At 39.4% G+C, this 21,100-nt stretch overlaps 1 long non-coding RNA gene across 1 annotated transcript in view; it reads right to left on the reverse strand.

Annotated features, from left to right (window-relative positions):
* Window positions 1–9,572: 9,572 nt before the first annotated feature.
* Window positions 9,573–21,100, reverse strand: part of LOC118016865 — a 121,128-nt gene continuing 109,600 nt past the window's right edge. The window contains exon 5 of the long non-coding RNA XR_004680952.1: window positions 9,573–9,589. This is a non-coding gene — a long non-coding RNA (uncharacterized LOC118016865). The remainder of the gene's footprint in view (window positions 9,590–21,100) is intronic.

Here is a 21,100-nt window from a genome sequence, read left to right on the forward strand (position 1 = left end):
TATATGAGGACCACTTGTAAATCATTAGTATGAAAAAGACTAGGACCACAATGGGGATTAAAAAAAAAAAAAACTGGCATAGGATATGAATACGATGTTCAGAAAAGAAGACAAAGAATGAATAAATGGATGAAAAATGATTGAACTAGTAACAAATAAAAGTAATTAAACTGAAATGTGAACAAGTTAAAAAAAAAACCTGAAATTTCATCAGATGGTCAAAGGTTTTATAAATTGAGGATTTCTAGTGTTGGTAGGATATGGGAAAATGGTACTTTACAAAGTGCTGATGGAACCTCACAGAATGGCAGTGTGTATTTTGCAACACCTATCTAAAGTTTAATGTGCATATCATTTGATCTAGTAACTCTACTTTTAGGAATTTATCCTAAGATAAATGGTCATGATGTATATAAAGAATGTTTGTTACATAACTGTTCATAATAGAAAAAAACCTTTCAAATAATCAAAATCTATTAATATGATTAGTTAAAAATAAAAATGGATCAATGATTTTTCCATTCAAGAGAAAAAATACTTCCATTAAATATATTGTACAATTATGTCTATTGACACGGTTATCTGTCCCTAGTATAGGGGAAGCAGAGAAACAAGCTTGTGCAAAGGCCCTATAATGAGAAAGGCTTCTGGTCCACATGAGATTTTGTAATCAGTTCTTTCCAGTGTCCACCTTAAGTTAAAATTGAAGGGGAACTCTTCTAGGCAGGCGCCCTATCATAGTCTTGTTCACGGCCCTACACCAAATTTCTTGCACGGCCCTGGCACAGGAGACGCCTGCTAAAGTGAGTTGCATGACATTTCTACAGAAGTGTCTCTGTAGGGTATATAGAAGGGTGTGTGGAAGGATGCTTGCCAAATGTTAACACCAACAATCCCACGCTGAAAGGATTTGAGGTAATGCTTTCTTTCTTTCTTACATTTTCATGTACTATTTGAAATTTTAATGATAAGCATGAGTCAGTTTCACAATTAGAAGTAGCTAATCATGTTACTGTCATCTAAAAACTCCAAAAACAAAGAAAAGACCCAAACGAGAGAAGAAGCACACTGCTGGCCACTGGACTTGGACGCATGCAGGTATTTCTTGCAGGTAGCTCTCCTCTATCCAGAGGTTACCAGCAAGGCAGCCACAGCCCACTGTCAACAGCTGCAAAGGCAGTTGGCATAATCCAGGGGTCAGCAAATGTGTGTTTGTCCAGAGCTCAGTGAGGAGCCTCCCCAACACAGGTATTGCAGTTTCCGCTGCCGCTCTGTAAAGCGTATGTTCTTCCCCTTCTTCAACCACCTGGCAGCAGCTACCACTCATCCTTTAACACCAGACTCAAATCTCACCTCCCCTGGAAACATCCCCAATTCTGGCGCATCCCCTCTCTGTCCCCTACAACACTCTCTTTACTCATCTTGTGTCCCCATATCTCAGGTTATCAATGATCCATTTACTTGCATGTCTCATCCAATCATGTGAGCTCCTGCAAAACAGGAAGCATGTTTTATTCATCTGCTATTTTCAGGCCTAGCATCATTTGATACATAGCAAAAGCTCAACAAAAGCTTGTGAACAAAGCAGCAGACAGTAGCTGATTTCTCCTGGCCTTTGCAATACAGTTGTTACTGTCCCCGGAAGAAAGCTCCCACACCCCCAGGTTCTCTCCTGCAGCTGGCTTAGCCTAACCCCCCAGCTGTGTCAGGCCCTCAGCAGATACCCATTCATATGAGGGCATCCAGGTCAGAGGGATGGATATCATGAAGGCTATGGGATGCTGCCCTTCTGTGTCCTCTGACTGCCTTATACCCTTCTGTGTTCAAATAAAAACAAGAGAAGATACCAGTTTTAAGTCATGTGTCCAGGCACCAAAGCTTTCTGAAGGAAGAGACAGTATTCCTCCAATGCATGATTCACCCATGGGTGGAGAACATAAATCCTCTTTCCTCACACCGATCCTCAGCACCGTGAGGTGCTGCTCACACATCAAAGGGCTCCGGGTAGCCCAGCACTTAACACAGTCTTCCTCTGACCCCCTTAGCCATGGGCCACCAGGTGAGTTTATGCCAGGCAAGCACTGGGCAGCCAAAGGTATACAAATGTCACCTGAGCAAAGAGAAATAATGAAAACTGGGAAGTTATGCTGCCAACAGATTGGCACCATTTTAATCTGATTTTGTGAGGTTTCTCTCCTAGGTTAAGCAGGAATGTAAACACTAAGCTGTTCCACCTGAACTGAGCTTTTTAAATGGTGCTGCCTTGGAATCAGAACTGTGGAAAATGATAATTTTCCATTAACAACAAGAAACGGTGTTAGACCAGTGTCTTTCTAGCACTTCAAAAGGCTGATGGGGTTCAGAGGTGAGGTTCTCAAAAAGTATACGGGTAACATTCAGCTTCCAGTTCATTCTCTCCCTGCCCCCTTCCATGACTAACAGAGATTTTACTTCCGGGAATATATGTTATGGAAATAACTCAAAATATGGGAAAGGGAGTCTTGAGTTATTTACATTAAAAAGGGAGGGAGGGAGGGAGGGAAGGAGGAGGGAATGAGGGAGGGAGAAAGAAAGGATCAACCTAAAAACTTTCCATTGAGGGATATTTAAATAATTGATGGAATTCTATTGAAGATATTATTGTGAATTCATTCAAATCATTTTGAAGAGTATGCAATAACATGCTTACTATAAATGCTTGTTATATGACTTCTGGAGGAAATACAGAATAGTATTATTATAACCACACATATTTGGGGAAGACAGGAAAGTATAAAAACAGTAAGACAAAAAATGAATAATCCAATCATCCAGAGAAATGATATTAACATGAATGTTTTCCTCTAGTCATTTTTCTAATCACGTATGTATGTGTATATATATATATATATAAACATGTATTCTAATAAAATAAAATGGAGATCATACTATATACTTATTTTTATATCCTACCATGGTATATAATATTCTATTTATGAGCATTAAATATTTTTTTAAAAATATGATTTTTCAATATCTGCATAGAAGTCTATCATGTGAACGTCACATAATTTATTAGCGTGAACCATACAAACAGGTGTTTTGTAGGTCAATATTTATCAACTATCAGTAATTTCGTAAGTTTCAACTTAGTAGAGGTGACCCTTGAACAACATGGGGGTTAGGGGCTTTGACCCCCTGTACAATCAAAAATCCTTGTATAATTCCAATTCCCCAAAAACTTAACTACTAATAGCTTGTTATTGACCAGAAGCCTCAATGATAACACAGTTGACTAACACGTTTTGTATGTGTTACACATGATATACTGTATTCTTATTTAAAAAAAAAGTAAGCTAGAGAAAAGAAAATGTTAAGAAAATCATAAGGAAAATACATTTATAGTACTGTATTGATTGAAGAAAATTTGCATATGAGTGGACCTGCATAGTTCAAACCCGTGTTGTTCAAGGATTAACTGTATTTATCTAATTCCCATTTGGAGTCCTTGGGTTATGTTAATTACTCATAATGGAATCAGTTTAAACAAATATTTAGTGCCTCTTATTTTATTTGGATAAAATTTCTAGAAGGAGAATATGTAGATTTTTAAGGTTCCTCAAATATTTTTCCATATTCCCCTTCAGAAAACTTGTACCAATCCACATTCCCATAGCAGTGTTTGTCATTCTGTTTTTACTGCACTCCAAGAAACTTCCTATAGTTTTTTTAACCCATAATATTCTAGAACAAATTGCCATGTTTCCTTTCTTTCCATTTAAGATAACTGTCTCCCCAGAATAGCTGTGAACAATTTATTTCATCAAAGCTTGTTGGTATGGAGAAAGAAAGATTTCCTGTTGAAACCTCTCTCTGGGAAGATCAAAATTAGAAATCAGTGCTGAAATATGGAGTGAGGAACATACAGGATAGGTTCTGGTGCAAGGTAAACAGAGCAGTAGGCAGAAATGGGAAATTTGAAATTCCAGGGTAAAATTCCAAAATCCCAAGGTTAGAGTCTAGAGAAGTGGTAGAAATCCAACAGTTCAGGCTGGAAGAGAGTGAAGTGAAAAGTATGATAGCCATTAAAAGAGAGTGCTTGGATGTCTTTGGTATCTAGCTATGACCAGTGATGTCTCCATCTCTGCCAGAGTAACCCCAATCTCTCAATCAGCATCCACATTGCTACAGAGACCTGAAACCTAGCGGTCACAAAATCATATGGCAACATAGTGTTGGATTATGGGTAAAGTCTAGAGGATCAGAAATTATAAAAAGGTGAGAGGCAAATAATTGAGAAGGTGCCCTCCTCGGGAAATTTCTACTAAATCGTTTTAATGTAAGCAGCAAATCACCCACTGGTTCAGATAAATACCTTCTCAAGAGCAGTAAAAAAATCTTTGGCCATTCTGACTATCTCCCCTCCAAAAGGAAGGAAAATACTGGGAGGTTGACAGGCCCAATATAGCTTGGAGGCTACCTGAGTCCTCTGTAAAGGGAACTCAAAGAGTGACTTTGTCCTCCAGAAACAACCTAAAGAAAAGGTAGAAATACTCTAGCCAAAGTGACCCCAGGCCAACTAAAACATCAAGCTGAATAAAGATATGGAGACCTTTCAAGGGGAGGCTCCATAATGAGCAATTCCAAAAGCTTCTTTGAGCCATGGCAAATCCCTGGTTCCCAATAAAACTCCAGACCCTCCAAGTTTGTTTGCTTGGGGACTTCCTCTAGGAGCAAAACACAGAGCTTCCCTGGAGCTTTTCAAAGACCTTTTCACAGATTGCCACGTCCTCACCAACAGCAAGTACACCATCAGCAGAGATGCGTAAACCAGTAAACCAGCTTGGTCCAGCTCATGAACACACCCCGATCTAATTTTCCTCCTACAAGCTCATTGGCTATAAAGACATTCAAGCCTCAATAATTTAGTTTCACACATCACCAGCAACTAAATTTCATACTTGTCAAAGCTTAATGAGTTGCTCTTGAGTTGTGGGCCAGAATCTGGAAATGACCCTCATCCCTGTGCAGTTTCCCTCCCTTTCAGCCTCTCAGATTCTTGTCCTTTCATTGGACAGCCAGCAATAAAAACAGGTAGAGACAGAAAATGGATCCTGAAGCTTCTACATTTCAGAAAAGATCAAGAAATTCAGCTTTCATTTTTTTAAAAATGTTCCTCCTCCTTCTTCTGATTCAGACGTCGTGCATGCAGAATTAACTCCACATAGAACTTCTCAATTATATATAACTTTTCTGTTCATACTTTCTCTTCATATAAAAATTTAAACCAGTGGTTCTTGTATTCTTTCTACAAATACTTATTTGGGCATCTGACATACCTCCACAGATAACCATTTCCCACTGCCATTATTGAATTCACATACATTAGTATGACTTTGTCTACTCTATAGAGTTTAGATAACTTCATCTGAGAAGAGCTTTGAGGGTTTCAAATTCCTGGAAGACCCACTTAAAGTCTTAGAGAACATCAGTGGACCGGTACCTATTTTTCAGAACCTTTAAACACATCTTCTCTCACCTATTCTTGAATGTTACATTGCAGACTTCAGATGAAGCCCCTCAAATATTGCTGATGAGTTGAAGAATTATGTCTGGAGCATTTTTTTTTAATTTTTTTTATTTATGTTTAGCCTGTTTACATAGTTTTGTGTTGATTTTTTAGAAGTGGAAACCACAGTGGAACTTAACTTTCTATTTTATTTCCACCATACTCTTAGCTCCAAATTTTGAACTCCCATGGGTAATGAGCAGATTACACTTTCCCACTTTATTAGAGGGAAAAATGGCTTTATTTTAAACTATTTCCACTTTCAGTATGACCAAGAAATCTCCGACCAGACTGTAGCAACAAACAGATAACTATAAAGCATGGATAAATTATACAAACACAAATCAAATATCCAAAGGTTCCCAAGTGAACTCAAGCAGGTAAATTCTGGGTAAAAGCTGAGATTTGAGAAAAGGGATTGATTCTTGGTGAGTTAACAATTTCCATGCTTTCTACTTGAAGTCACACTGAAGTCAGTGTCACACAGGGTGACTATATCTCTAATAGAAAAGTCACATTTTGGGGGGGGAAAGGACCAAAAGACAGAAGTGGGGGCAACCACAGCTACAAGAAAATGAGAAGGAAATTCCAGAAAGGAGTGATCCAAAGAGGGAGGGCCTCCAATTTTTTAGATACACTCTTCCCAAGTATCTGAATGACCCATGAATCACACATGCATACGGAAGACTCCAAACATTTCAGCAAAAAAACAAAACAACACTAAACTGAAGGTTGAGCCACCACAAAAGAGGCAGCATTTGTAGCTTGATTCACCAATTTATTTGCCTGCTGAAACAAAACAAAAACTATAACAGAATTTGGAATATCTATTCCCAGTCATTCATAATGTTCAGGGCATGATTCAAAATTTCTTACCAAATAAACTATCCTCAACAAAATAAAGGAAAATATCCTCACAATAAATGAAAAGGCAGTAAATATCTTCTGATAAACAGAAACTATTTTTAAAACTATAAAGAAACACTAAAACTGAAAAACATTTTATCTAAAATTAAAAATTCACTGAAAGTGCCTAATAATACAATGGAAAATACAGAAAAGTCAGTAAGCTTGAAGAAAATAGAAAAAAAAATCCAACCGAAAAGACAGAGGGAAATAAGACTGGAAAAAAAATGAAACAGATCCTCATAAGCCCATGGACCCATAGAATAATTTTTTTAAAAAGTCTAATATGTGTGTAATTGGAATTCCATGAGGAGAGACAAAATGTGCATTAAAAATATTTAAAGCTATAATGGCTGAAAATATTACAAATTTGCTGTTAAGACTTAAATTCACAGATCCAAGAAGCTCAGTGAACTCCAAATAGGAAAACTATGCCCAGTATTATTATAGTCAAATTGCTGAAAACCAAAGATAAAGAAAAAATCCTGAAAACAATAAGATAAAAACCCACAACGCATGAGAACCATGATTCAAATTGAATGACTTCTCATTAGAAATTATGGCAGCTGGAAGAGAGTGGGACTTTTTTTCAAGGACAGGTGGGGGTGGGATAGTGAAAAACTATTAATCCTGAATTCAGTATCCAGTGAAAATATTTTTCAAGGATGAAGACAAAGACATTTTCATATAAAATAAAACTAAGAATTTATTGTCAGCTGATATGCTGAAAAGCTAAAGGAAACCACAGGCTGAAAGGAAATGATACCAAATGAAAACTCAAGTGTACAGTAAGAATTGTAAAACATCAAAAATGGTAAATAGCTGAGTAAATATAAACTTTCCCCCTTCATTTCAAATTCATAAGCACTTACCAAAAATATATAATATTGTCTATTAGGGGTCATAAGTTATATTGATATAATACATGTGATAATTATAGCACAAAGGATTGGGTTGTAGAATGGACTCACATAGTTGTTTTTGGTTTTTTTTTTCCATTTTGTATTTTTTTATTAGTAACATATAATGTATTATTTGTTTCAGGGGTACAGGTCTGAGATTCATCAGTTTTACACAATTCACAGCACTCACCACAACACATACCCTCCCCAATGTCCATCACCCAGCCACTCCATCCCTTCCACCCCGCTCCACTCCAGCAACCCTCAGTTTGTTTCCTGAGATTAAGAGTCTCCTATGGTTTGTCTCTCTCTCTGGTTTAGTCTTGTTTCATTTTTTCCTCTCTTCTCCTATGATCCTCTGCCTTCTCAAATTCCTCATATCAGTGAGATTATATGATACTTGTCTTTCTCTGATTGACTTATTTCACTTAGCATAATACCCTCTAGTTCCATCCACATTGTTGCAAATGGAAAGATTTCATTTTTTTGTTGTTGCCTGAGTAATATTCCATTGTGTATATATATATATACCACATCTTCTTTACCCATTCATCTGTCGATAGACATCTTGGCTCTTTCCATAGTTTGGCTATTGTGGACATTGCTGCTATAAACATTGGGGTGCATGTGCCCCTTCGGATCACTATATTTGTATCTTTGGGGTAAATACCCAGTAGTACAATTGCTGGGTCGTAGGGTAGCTCTATTTTCAACTTTCTGAGGAACCTCCAAAGTGTTTTCCAGAGTGGCTGCACCAGCTTGCATTCCCACCAACAGTGTACCAGGGTTCCCCTTTCTCCACATCCTCGCCAACATCTGTCATTTCTTGACTTGTTAATTTTAGCCATTCTGACTGGTATGAGCTGGTATCTCATTGAGGTTTTGATTTGTATTTCCCTGAGGCGGAGTGATGTTGAGCACTTTTTCATGTGTCTGTTGGCCATTTGGATGTCTTCTTTGCAGAAATGTCTGTTCATAGACATGCCCATTTCTTCATTGGATTATCTGTCCTTTGGGTGTTGAGTTTGATAAGTTCTTTATAGATTTTGGATACTAGCCCTTTATCTGATATGTCATTTGCAAATATCTTCTCCCATTCTGTCGGTTGTCTTTTGGTTTTGTTGACTGTTTCCTTTGTTGTGCACAAGCTTTTAATCTTGATGAAGTCCCAATAGTTCATTTTTGCCCTTGCTTCCCTTGCCTTTGGCGATGTTTCTAGGAAGAAGTTGCTGCGGCTGAGGTCGAAGAGGTTGCTGCCTGTGTTCTCCTCTAGGATTTTGATGGATTCCTGTCTCACATTTAGGTCTTTCATACATTTGAGTCTATTTTTGTGTGTGGTGTAAGGAAATGGTCCAGTTTCATTCTTCTGCATGTGGCTGTCCAATTCTCCCAACACCATTTGTTGAAGAGACTTTTTTCCACTGGACATTCTTCCTTGCTTTGTTGAAGATTAGTTGACCATAGAGTTGAGGGTCCATTTCTGGGCTCTCTATTCTGTTCCGTGGATCTATGTGTCTGTTTTTGTGCCAGTACCATACTGTCTTGATGATGACAGCTTTGTAATAGAGCTTAAAGTCCGGAATTGTGATGCCACCAGCTTTGCTTTTCTTTTTCAACATTCCTCTGGCTATTTGGGGTCTTTTCTGGTTCCATACAAATTTTAGGATTATTTGTTCCATTTCCTTGAAAAAAAGTTGATGGCATTTTGATAGGGATTGCATTAAATGTGTAGATTGCTCTAGGTAGCATTGACATCTTCACAATATTTGTTCTTCCAATCCATGAGCATAGAACGTTTTTCCATTTCTTTGTGTCTTCCTCAATTTCTTTCATGAGTATTCTATAGTTTTCTGAGTACAGATTCTTTGCCTCTTTGGTTAGATTTATTCCTAGGTATCTTATGGTTTTGGGTGCAAGTGTAAATGGGATCGACTCCTTAATTTCTCTTTCTTCTGTCTTGTTGTTGGTGTATAGAAATGCCACTGATTTCTGTGCATTGATTTTAAATCCTGCCACTTGACTGAATTCCTGTATAAGTTCTAGCAGTTTTGGGGTGGAGTCTTTTGGGTTTTCCACATAAAGTATCATATCATCTGCAAAGAGTGAGAGTTTGACTTCTCTGCCAATTTGGATGCCTTTTATTTCTTTTTGTTGTCTGATTGCTGTGGCTAGGACTTCTAGTACTATGTTGAATAGCAGTGGTGATAGTGGACATCCCTGCCGTGTTCCTGACCTTAGGGGAAAAGAGATGTACTTCAAATATAAAGAAACCAAGAAACAAAAAAGTATTAGTCTAAACCAAAAATCAAAACAAACAAAAAAAAAGGATTTATCAAGAAAACTTGACAAATCTCCACAAAAGCCTGTTTAAGAAAATAGCTTCTGTGAACTTTCTAAACTTTTTCCTACAGAACATAGTACACAATTCACTGATTTTAGCCAGACACAAAGATCCTTTTCTACATTCAAACTATCTCCATTAACATATAATTACTCCTCATAGAAGTGGGACATCATATCTTATTCCCTTCCTTCTAAGTCCTCTTTAAGCAAACATACTCCTCTTTACCCCCTCCCCAAGCCCAATCACTAGGCAAGGTCTATGCACCTCTGTTCCCTCATTACACATCCTCAAAAACTCTTGACCCCAACACATACATTTTGAACATTATAATCCTAATTGCCTCTTGAAAGGAGGTAGGAAATGTTGTCTCAGATTGACTTTTATTTACGAACTAAATTATATCAACTGGCTTTCACTTTCATGATCTATTTTACTGTTTTCTATATAGCTGAAGGTTTAATCGTCTGTAATTGACATAATCATTCTCTCCTCGGCCTACACAATTAAATGGAAGTGATTCTCTCTGGGAAGTTCTCTGCTGAACCAATCCATGATCTCAAGATGATGTCAGTGTGGAATGAAAACTCTTCTGTTATTACTACACTGAGTTGGGTATGGCAACGTAAATGCAAAATTCATTTTTTTAAAAAAAAAGGTGACTAGGGATAGCACATAAGAGTTTTTGACTAAAACAGATCTCAAGCAAGAAGGATTGTTGATTTAAATAATTGGTCTCCTATGACTAATGTTATGACAAGTTACAATCTGAAGAGACACTCAAACCTTAGAACGTAAGATGTATGGTAGAAGATTCATCATACGGCAGGCATAAACACTGAATTAAGCTAATACAATTGCACAGAGCTATAGACCCAAAGACGTTCCCCAGCACAAGAGTTAGATGAAGTGTCTCCTCTTTTGTTTCAGAAAGATGAGCTGAGAGTAAGCTGAGGGATAAAAGTGCTTTGATAAACATGGTGGGCTTATAAATGTCAAACAGGAGGGAAAAAATCAAATAGTGAAGAGGGATAAAAGTGAAAAGGTAAAATTCCTACTTTCACCCTCCTCTCCCTCTCTCTCTGTCATTTCCCATGCGCCACCCCCATGCCCCAATCCTACTTCCCAATGGTAAATGGTTTTAAGAGTTACTTGGATACCATTCCAGAAATTTCTATTTATGTGTTTATATGTTTATTATATGTTCTCAAACCCCTCCCTTGCCTTTTTAAGATAAACTTTTAAACAAAATAATTTTAGATTTATAGAAAACTTACAGAGAATTCCCATCCAGGAATTGTTAATATTTTCCATAGTCGCAGTACATTTGTCAAAACTAACAAATTAACAATGATATATTACTATTACCATAAACTGAACTATAGACCATATTCAGATTTCACTAGTTTTTTCATTAATGTCTCTTTTAATTCTTTATATCATATGGCCTCATAAATATTTATTTCATACTTTATAGTGTAATACTACACTGTTCTTTTTAACATACATGAAATCATTTTATGTGAAAAGTTCTGAAACTTTCAGATTCACCTAATCCACACTATTTTTCCATATCAGGCCTAAATAGCTCTATTTCATTTTAACTACTATATAATATTGTAAAAATGTTTCATATTTTACTTATCCAGTCCTATTTTCTAAGATATTTAGGTTGTTTTTATTTTTATTTTTATTCAAACAATGTTCAATGAAATTCCTGTGTATGTCTTTATGTATTGCAAGCCTATATCAATAAGATAAATTCCTAAGAGTGGAATTGTTGAGTCAAAAGTTATGTGCAATTTCCAATGTGATAGACATCATCTAATTGTTTTCCAAAAGAGTTGCACCAATTATTACTGGTGATGGGTTTTTAATAGGTCACTGCCTTTGTAGCCGGGGACCCACTTTCTTTTTGTAACTGTGATCCAGAGCCCCCTTTCCTAGTTACAGCACGATGTTATCTTTATATTTTGTGTATAGACACACTAACTTGTAGATGTGGGACTTAAGTTTTAGTCTTAGGTTGATGTGTTCTGATCGGAAACTAACAGAAGCTGCAGAAATAACAGGAGAAACGTGAGGCTTGCTATAACATGGAAGCAGAAAATAACACCAAGAGAAAAAATAATCAGAAAGGGGGGAGGGGAATGGGGACCCAAGGAGATTATAAATTCAACAGCAGGACCTGACAAATTAGAGAAACAGACCAAGGTGTGTTCTTAAGAAAGAGACTGTTTCAAGAGCTTCTTGACATAAGATTCTAAGAAAATGGAATAACCAGCTCAGGATATAAGGCTAACCCTTGCAGTCATTCTTAATATTTACCCAAAGAGGTCTAGCATACCAGCAATTGTTGGTTTTGTCAGGAACTAGCAATTGAAAGAGGTGATGATAAAAAGAAGAACATTAAAATCCAAAGCATGGCTTGTTTTAGGCAAAAGATAGCTGAATTCTAAAAAGAGTTGTTTTATTTTCTTTTGTTCCCCTCTGATGGGTCTCTCCTTGGGACTTCTTTCACCACAAATCCTTTGGCAAACAGGATGCTGGCCTGCTGTGACAGATGCTCCTCTAAATCACAGGTGAAAGAGTAATGCCTTCTTTTTATTTCTTGGACAGTGCTGGCAAAGTAAGACAGTAGTCTTCTTCCCAAGCCTCTGTCTAAAGGTTTTCCTATCATTTTTGCTACAAGTAGAGCCCACGCAAAAAAAAAACCAACCCCCATAGCACAATAAATATTAACACATTCCTAATAGAGAAAGCTGCCTCTTTCCTAATCACAGATTTGCTGACTCGTTTGGGGTTGGTTTACATTGAGTCACTAAGAAGTCTATTCAGGTTATGGCACTGGTCTTTTTAATAATGATACAGAATCCCCACACCTCTCAAATGGACATCAAGTTTGGGGGCCATTTATTTTCGTTACCCCCTCTCCCTGGGAAAGACCAAGAACACCATGTTTCTGTATTTAAAACAATTAGCTGAAACACTGCTGCTATTTAACATCTTATCTATTAGAAAATGTTCATTCTTTGTCATTGTGCCTGAAGCCAATGTTACAAAGGTAACAATTATTTTAAAAATAGAGACATAAATTAAATAATACTAACTTACAAATTTAAAATTGAAACAATCCCCTACATGTTCTTCTTGGGCAGCGCTTCCTTGTCCCAAGAGATCAGTAGGTAAATGACATCCTATTTTCTCTGTTTGCACAACATGAATCATGGGGGTAGGAGGGAATACAATAACATTCTTGCACCAAATAGCTTGGTCTCTCCAGTTTGTCACTAATATATAATGAGTTTGCAACCCATGGATTTTGCAGGCTGATTCTCTGTGACCTAAGGAGTCACAGTGACACTCCCAAAGGCTACACTAATTCCTTTTTAAATAAACGAGGGAGGGGTGGGGGGATGGGTTAGCCTGGTGATGGGTATTAAAGAGGGCACGTTCTGCATGGCGCACTGGGTGTTATGCACAAACAATGAGTCATGGAACACTACATCTAAAACTAATGATGTAATGTATGGGGATTAACATAACATAATAAAATAAGATTTAAAAAATAAAAATTAAATAAATTAAATTAAATAAACAAGGAAAGGGCTGCTAAGCATGCACATTAGGAACTGAGCTATTTCCATTACCCTATTATAAGAAAAGCACTAGACAGACGGCCCAGGTACCAGCTATTATTGACCCCTAACTTCAGAAACTCATTTGCAATGAGCTTTCCATACCTATTTGGATGGGAAATGTACTATTGCTTCTCTTCTCCATGAAGCTATCAAGAAACACACTTCAAAAAATTCCCAAGGGACACATAATCATTCTTTCAAAATAGCAATTTGGCTGTAGCAGCCTTCTTCACATTCAGCTAAGCAGGTCTGTGAATGGTAATGGAGACACCTAATGCCTTTTGGGCTTTCTGGGGCTAGGGGAAATTCACCACTGTATGTAATTAGTAAGAAACAGCAAAAAAAGACAACTGTAATGGGACGCCAAACTGAAAATACACTAACAAACAAGTATCAACAACATTGCTGAGACCCTTTGTGGAAGATGATTTTTTTTTTAAGATTTTATTTATTTATTTATTTGAAAGAGAGATAGTAAGCAGGGAGAGGGGCAGAGGGGGAGCGAGAGGAAGAGAATCTCAAGCAGAGACCCCACTAAGCATGGAGCCCGACATGGGGCTTGATCCCAAGACACTGAGATCACAACTTGAACCAAAACCGAGAGCTGGACGCTTAACCTACTGAGCCACCCAGGTGCCCCAGAGGAGATGATTTTCTAATGTTAAGACTTCCAAAGTCGGGGCACCGGGGTGGCTCAGTCGTTAGGTGTCTGCCTTCGGCTTAGGTCATGATCCCAGGGTCCTTGGATCGAGCCCCACATTGAGCTCCCTGCTCCGCGGGAAGCCTGCTTCTCCCTCTCCCACTCCCCCTGCTTGTGTTCCCTCTCTCGCTGTCTCTCTCTCTGTCAAATAAATAAATTTAAAAAAAATCTTTAAAAAAAAAAAAGACTTCCAAAGTCATAAGTGAGCAGGACTTCACAGGGGCCTGTGGAAGGAGAGCGGAAGATCCATAAGAAAATCACAGATGCTATTTTATTTCCAGGGCTTTTTTTTTTTTTTTTTTTTTTTTTACCCGCTGACTCTTTCTTCTCGGTTAACATATCTGGTGTCACCTCTTCCCTCAACAACAAGGAAAGCAACAACAAGATTCTCAATTATTAGTCACGGGGTTACCTACAATGGAGTAGGAGGTCCTCACCTGCTAAGATGCGGCCAGCAATGACTGTGTGAAGAACATTCCAAAAGCCCACAGCCCAGTTCTCCCCCTGCTGGGTGTCGGTTGGATCGGGGAAAGCAGACCAAGGCCAGTGGGGGCCATCTGGTAGAGGAAAGGAAGGCTTTCCATGTGCCAAAACCTGCCTGTACCTCATCTTCCATGGCCCCCTTCACAGGCCCTTCCAGTGAGTTCTCCCAGAAAGCCCATTAGTTGCTGCCTCCAGACCCTAGCTCTCCTGCCTGGGTGCCATCTCCTCACTCTGTCCCAGTCTAATTTGAACTCATTCTTCAAGGACCCACCTCTTCCTGGTTTATAGGCCCTTTCCTTTCATCTCAGCCTGCTGTGAGCTCCTCCTCCTCTGAAATTTATAGCTCTTACAATCTAAGTAATAACAACAACAACAACAACAACAACAATACAGTAGTCTCCCCTTATTCACGATTTTGCTCTCCACAGTTCCAGTTACCTGTGACCCACCGTGGTCCAGAAGGAGATGATTCTCCTCCTGACATATCATCAGAACGTCAGTAGTAGCCTAATGCTATGTCAGAATGCCTATGTCATTCACATCACAGCACAGCACAGACATTGAGAGAGAGATCACATTCACATAACTTTTATTACAGTATATTTTTGTAATTGTCCTATTCTGTTATTAAGTATTGTTGTCAATCTCTTACTGTGCCTAATTCACGAATTAAACTTTATCATGGGTATGTATGTATAAGAAAAAATCATACATATGGGCTTTGGTACTATCCACCAAGGGTCTGGGACTGTAACCCCCACAGGTAAGGGGAGACTTCTCTACCAGGAGTATTTACGTAGGTATATAGATATGTATTGAGTATTCATGACATACTAGGGCCTATGCTATGCAGTTCATACATACTATTTAATTTTCACAGCTATCCTCATCTGTTTTACATTTGAGGACACTGTGGTGATAGAGCTAGTAAGTAGCAGGGATGAGACTTTAACCCACTTCTGTCATCAGTAACATCCATCTTATTCCCCATATTCCATACTCCATTCTCTGAGCTATCTCACAATATACTTGCATTGAACCCTTTCTCTATTATTTTGTATCTTATTCTATGTGCTTATGCCTCATCTACATGATGGCATTTACTTCCTTGTTACGTGTGTGTATACTCACCATTTTGTCTGGCATGGGGCTTGGCTCTTAGTAGGTGCCTAATATTTGTGAATGGATATAGAACAAATGGATTTGCATATTTTTTCAAAGTTCTCAAAGGGCTTTATAAGAATGATCTTGTTAGGGGCACCTGGGTGGCTCAGTCATTAAGCGTCTGCCTTCAGCTCAGGTCATGATCCCAGGGTCCTGGGATCGAGCCCCAAGTCGGGCTCCCTGCTCTGTGGGAAGCCTGCTTCTCCCTCTCCCACCGCCCCCTGCTTGTGTTCCCTCTCTCACTGTGTCTCTCTGTCAGATAAATAAATAAAATCTTTAAAAAACAAAAAAAAGAAAGATCTTGTTAGATTACAGGGCATGGCGGGGGGAGGGCAGGTGGTGGCGATGTGTGGAAAGAGCCCCCAGATAGTCAATAAATCATCATGCTTGGGTTCACTATGGTTCTCTCAACCCCTCAGTAATAAGTGAGGCCATGCGAAACCTGACACAGACACAGTGCCAGAGAAATCCCCAGCAGGTACCCTCTCTGCCGCAAAAGCAGAGTTGGATGTGGCAGTCATTGTTCCTAACATTTCCATGAGGGGCCAAGGTCACTTCAGCCAATCAGCTCCAGGACAGAACTTAAGCATTCTTCTGGGCTCCCATGCAAAGTTTTAAATGGCTTAGTTAGATCATTGGGAACCAGTGCCAAATGAAAGTCTTTCTGATTGCCCTGCCATTAGGAGGCTACTGCATTATAAACCTTCAAAGCCTCAGCCATAAAATAATTTCAAATACAATGTCAAGAGAAGAATTTTAACATGTAATAAATAAAATTAAGAGGATGCATAAAAATTAAAGGGCGGGTCAACGAATGTGAATGGCACACACGTTCATCAGCTGGGTTACTTGACCTTGCTGTGCCTCAGTCTCCCCACCTCCCTCATTCTCCAGTTACCTTCTAGAGGTCACCTGAGACTCACTGATGGCCTGAGTTTCCTTTCCCAAGTGTCAGGTAAATACATAGTATGTTCCTAAAAACCTCCCAGCACACATACCTCCACTACAAATGTGTTTCATTCAGATGTTTCTGAGAGGGCAACTAGCCACATTTTAAAGCAAAAAGAATGGGAGGAGAGAATTATTTTCTGAGTTACAGGAAGCAAAGCCAGAAACAGTATATGTTCCTGATACACAATCTGCTGCTCATCCATTGAGCCGCACTGCTTTCCTTTACGGGTACTTAAAAGAAAAGTGTTCCACCTCATTTCTCATCAAGGAGAGCAATACCTTTGTAATGACTTATAAAGTGACTGGAGAAAATCCTTTACTATCACAAATTACCACAATTTTCATGTCAGTTATAAATTAAGAATATACTAAATGCATTTTTTAAGTGGACAAAATGTCAGCAAAGAATACAAGACTCACTGAAGAGAGAAAAAGCCATAGTTCACACCAAATTTTCACCCCAGCCCACTTGGCCAAAACTTCCTTACTTTGTAAATTCTCCTATCTCCACTTCCCATGGGTCTCCTTTTCCCAGTATGTTACTGTCAGCACACTAGCTGCAGCCTCTTTAGGCCACCCTAGAAGCCAATACTTTCATCCCCTCTCCTTTCTCTGCTTGATTCTCTAACATTCCAGGGGCCAGAAAACAAAACAACCAAGCCTTGAAAATCAGGAAGATGGGCGCCTGGGTGGCTCAGTCGGTTGTGTCTGCCTTTGGCTCAGGTCATGATCCCAGGGTCCTGGGATCAAACCCTAAATCGGGCTCCCTGCTCAGCTGGGACCCTGTTTCTTCCCTCTCCCTCTGCCCCTCCCGCTCGTGCTCTCTCTCTCTCAAATAAATAAATAAAACTTAAAGAAAAAAAAATCAGGAAGAAAGTATCAGGACTCAAGGGGAGCTGGCCACCCTTTGGAGGAAAGGATGTGGGCTTGTGTCACTTGTTAGTTGCTAGGCTCTCAGCTGAGTCACAGAGAGGTGAGGCTATCCGATTCCTCTCTTTCGGACTAAAGAAGCTTTGCTCTATCTAGAACGCAACATCATTGAGGTTTCTGTCTTGGCTTTGAAAGAAGGGACCCTCCTAATACCAAACACTACTTCATTCTTATTCTGTGGAAAATACTGTCACGGCACAGTTAAAGCACGATGCTCAAAACAGGTCATGGAGAGAGTCGCCTTCTGGAGAGGCATCTCCAGTGAAATCCTTCATTGTGCCAGACTGTGGCCTTGCCAAAAAGCAGTGACCAGGTTAGTCCTATATCTAGAAACAATAGGGGGTGGGGACAGGAATCCAAGCTTGGCAAAGTCGTAATCTAATATTTTGGGTTTTGATCATCAGCAAGATAAAGCCCTATAGAGACCACAGTGGGTATTAGGGAATAAAATGGCTCCTTCCTCAAGGAAACAGCTAGAAAGGAAAGCCACCAAGCTACATCCAAAAAGGCTTTTAGTCCTTTGAGACTAAATTAGAGTCATCAAAAATCTCATTTCTCTGGAAATGAATTGTTCATTATAATTATTACACTAGGACTGTCCATTGTATCTGTTCCTCAAACCGCACTCACGAGTTACACCCTCCAGGAAGCCTTCCATAAAGCCCTCCCCACCTTGGGTTAGATGCTGCTCCTCTGCACCCAACACCCGGTCCTAGTACTGACTTACTTACTGTACACTCTGTGCTATAATTGTGTGCTTCACCTCATCTGGAGGTTCAGCTCCATGAGAACAAGGCTTATATCTTTTGGCTCCTAACTTCAGTAACTAGAATGGTACATTGGGCGTGGTACATGTTTACTATATGCTTAAATGAGTAAATAAGTGAATGAAAGAATCTTTGCATTTTCTGTAATATAATCTCTCCTTCCACCAAAGAGCTAATCTTGGTGCATTCCCATAAAGCTGCAGAGGGTAGGGCCTGGTGACATCACTCTAAGACAAGACAAAAGCACAGAGGTTGTACTAAGCAGAGTCTAAAGAGGCTATTGTCCACAGAGAGTCAAGGAGGTTTCTCCTTCCCTTCCTTAAGAATAAAGTAGCTTGGGCGCCTGGGTGGCTCAGATGGTTAAGCGTCTGCCTTCGGCTCAGGTCATGATCCCAGGGTCCTGGGATCGAGTCCCGCATCGGGCTCCCTGCTCCTTGGGAGCCTGCTTCTCCCTCTGCCTCTCTCTCTCTCTCTCTCTGTCTCTCATGAATAAATAAATAAAATCTTTAAAAAAAAAAAAAAAAGAATAAAGTAGCTTGCAACCATATTTTCTCATCTTCCCATTAGGCCAGGCAGACCCTGGACAGGTATATGATATATGACCTCGGAACCATATCCTCCTTTTGTTACTGGGGTGCAAAAGAAACAGGGTTGGGCTGTGTGGTAGCCTGGTCTGCAAAGCCTGGAAGGATGAGATTGATGTTCTAGGCTCTAGACTCCAAGGACAACATGAGCTGGTCTTGAGCACAGGGTGAGTGAGACCTCAGTCCTGTGGCGATCCGCCCAGGAATTCAAGCTCTACACTGTGAAGTTACCATATACCTTTCCTGAGCTCTTAATTCAATCTTCAGGAAGGAAAAAAATTTCCATTGAGGGCTTCGAGTAAAACCGGAAATACTTTGTGCTGCTTGAGTGGGGGGGTGGGGAGGACAGGGGTAAGATGAGCTGCTGAACTGTAATGGGTCCTTAAACAGGCTGCACAGCCACAGGAAAAGCCATTTGGAAGGTATATTTTTATTAGTCCTTCTTTTAAAGACTTGCAAGATTTTAAAAGAACCACATGAATTCTGTTTTTAACTTGCATAAAAGCTGCAGTTAATTTTTATGAGAGATTTCAAATCCCTGAAAAACAGGTTTGGTAAAATCTCCAACAAGACTTGAACTGCAAAGTTAGGGAGACCTCAGAAGAAAATCAAGATTTGGATTTCCTTTGTACATTTTCCCTGAAAAACTGGGTTACTTTTTTGGTAAATAATATTTAAAGGACAGCAAATCATGCTTAACAACCAAACTCCAATCCTCTCATGGAAAATGCCAACCATGAGTGACTTTCGACTGACCTTTAATGGGTAGGTGTAAACCATCAAGCTAGTTACTTTCAAATTAAAAGTTTTCTTAGTTTCTGATATGATGTTGAAAGAATACTTCATAAAACACACCATAAATTCATGTCCTCCTCCCTCATTCCTAAAAGGCTTCGCCCAATTGAGATTTTCTGTTTATATTCCTCACATTGGCAGAAGGCACGAGATGGCCAACTGGAGTCCCTCATTGTACATCTGCCTGAGTCCTGACTTGATCTGTGTCTATACATTAATGTCAATTAAAGCAAACACTTTAAAAAAATTTTTTTTCTAATTTAGCCACTTAACCGATTCATCTCCTTAGAGTCAATCAGTTATTTAACTAATGCTAATTTCCCTACAATGATCTCTGGTTTGATCGAAGTTACTGGGGAAATCAAATGAACCTCCTGGCAGGGTAGGGTATATAAACACCTCATAAAAGGACAAGCATAGGAACTAAAGGCAGATTTTTTTCTCTCTCTCACCATTTCCTTAGTGTGAACCCAAAAGAGTGGAATGCCAAAATGTGGCGTCCTGGCTCCTTCTGAAGAGCCACTTCAGCATGTACAATATCTCTGCATGATCTTCAAACGACCAGAAGAAACAGTGGTTCGGGAGGCCAGGACCAGCAGACTGCTGTGTTGAAGAGGTGAATGAGGGCTCAGAGCTAGGACACTGTGTCTCTGTCACAGCACTAGACCCCAGCAGCAGGTTGTCAGGAAATGAAATGCCCAGGACTTGGGTCCAGTCGAAGTTGAGGCTCAGACTTCCCTCCATCACCTCCAGACCCTTCTGTCCTCCCATCTACTTCTTCCTACATTTGCCCACCTTCCCCACCCTGGAAGACCAAGCCTCAAAACAAGCTATATCTGGAAACTGCTTAGCTTGTGGCCAGGATGTGAAATATTTTAAACACTCTAACCCTGCAACAACAGTGATCAGTGGTTTATTTTATGTCCACACTGAAGTGTGAGGACCAAATATAAATACATTTTTAATCACAACATTATTCCCAGAATGGCAGGAGAATATATTTTAGGATTTGGGAAGAAGGGGTCGTTGTGAAGCGTCTCAGAGGAATCAAGGTTGGGATTCAGAGGAATAAAGAATTGTACTAGGTTCTGCTAGACTGACCACGTACACTGTGGATGGGCACGTCTGGGTGAGCAGACAGCTTACTCCATAGCAGAGTTTGAAAGGATAGCCGAGGAAGAGGGAATTAAGCCATTACGGAAAATATAAAACCGTTCCTCCTTCCAGCTTGACTGGAAGGAGTGACCATGCAGAACTTGCCATACATGTACATAGCCTCTTTTCCAATATTTATAAAATCCATTTACACATTTTCTCAGCTGTTTCCCCTGACAACAGCTGAGATCCTGGAATCCTAAAATGTCTGATACAATCCATTACCTGGATTA

The sequence above is a fragment of the Mirounga leonina genome, unplaced genomic scaffold, assembly GCF_011800145.1.
Source record: "Mirounga leonina isolate KUSES-001 unplaced genomic scaffold, KU_Mleo_1.0 Mir_168, whole genome shotgun sequence".
Lineage (NCBI taxonomy): Eukaryota > Metazoa > Chordata > Mammalia > Carnivora > Phocidae > Mirounga > Mirounga leonina.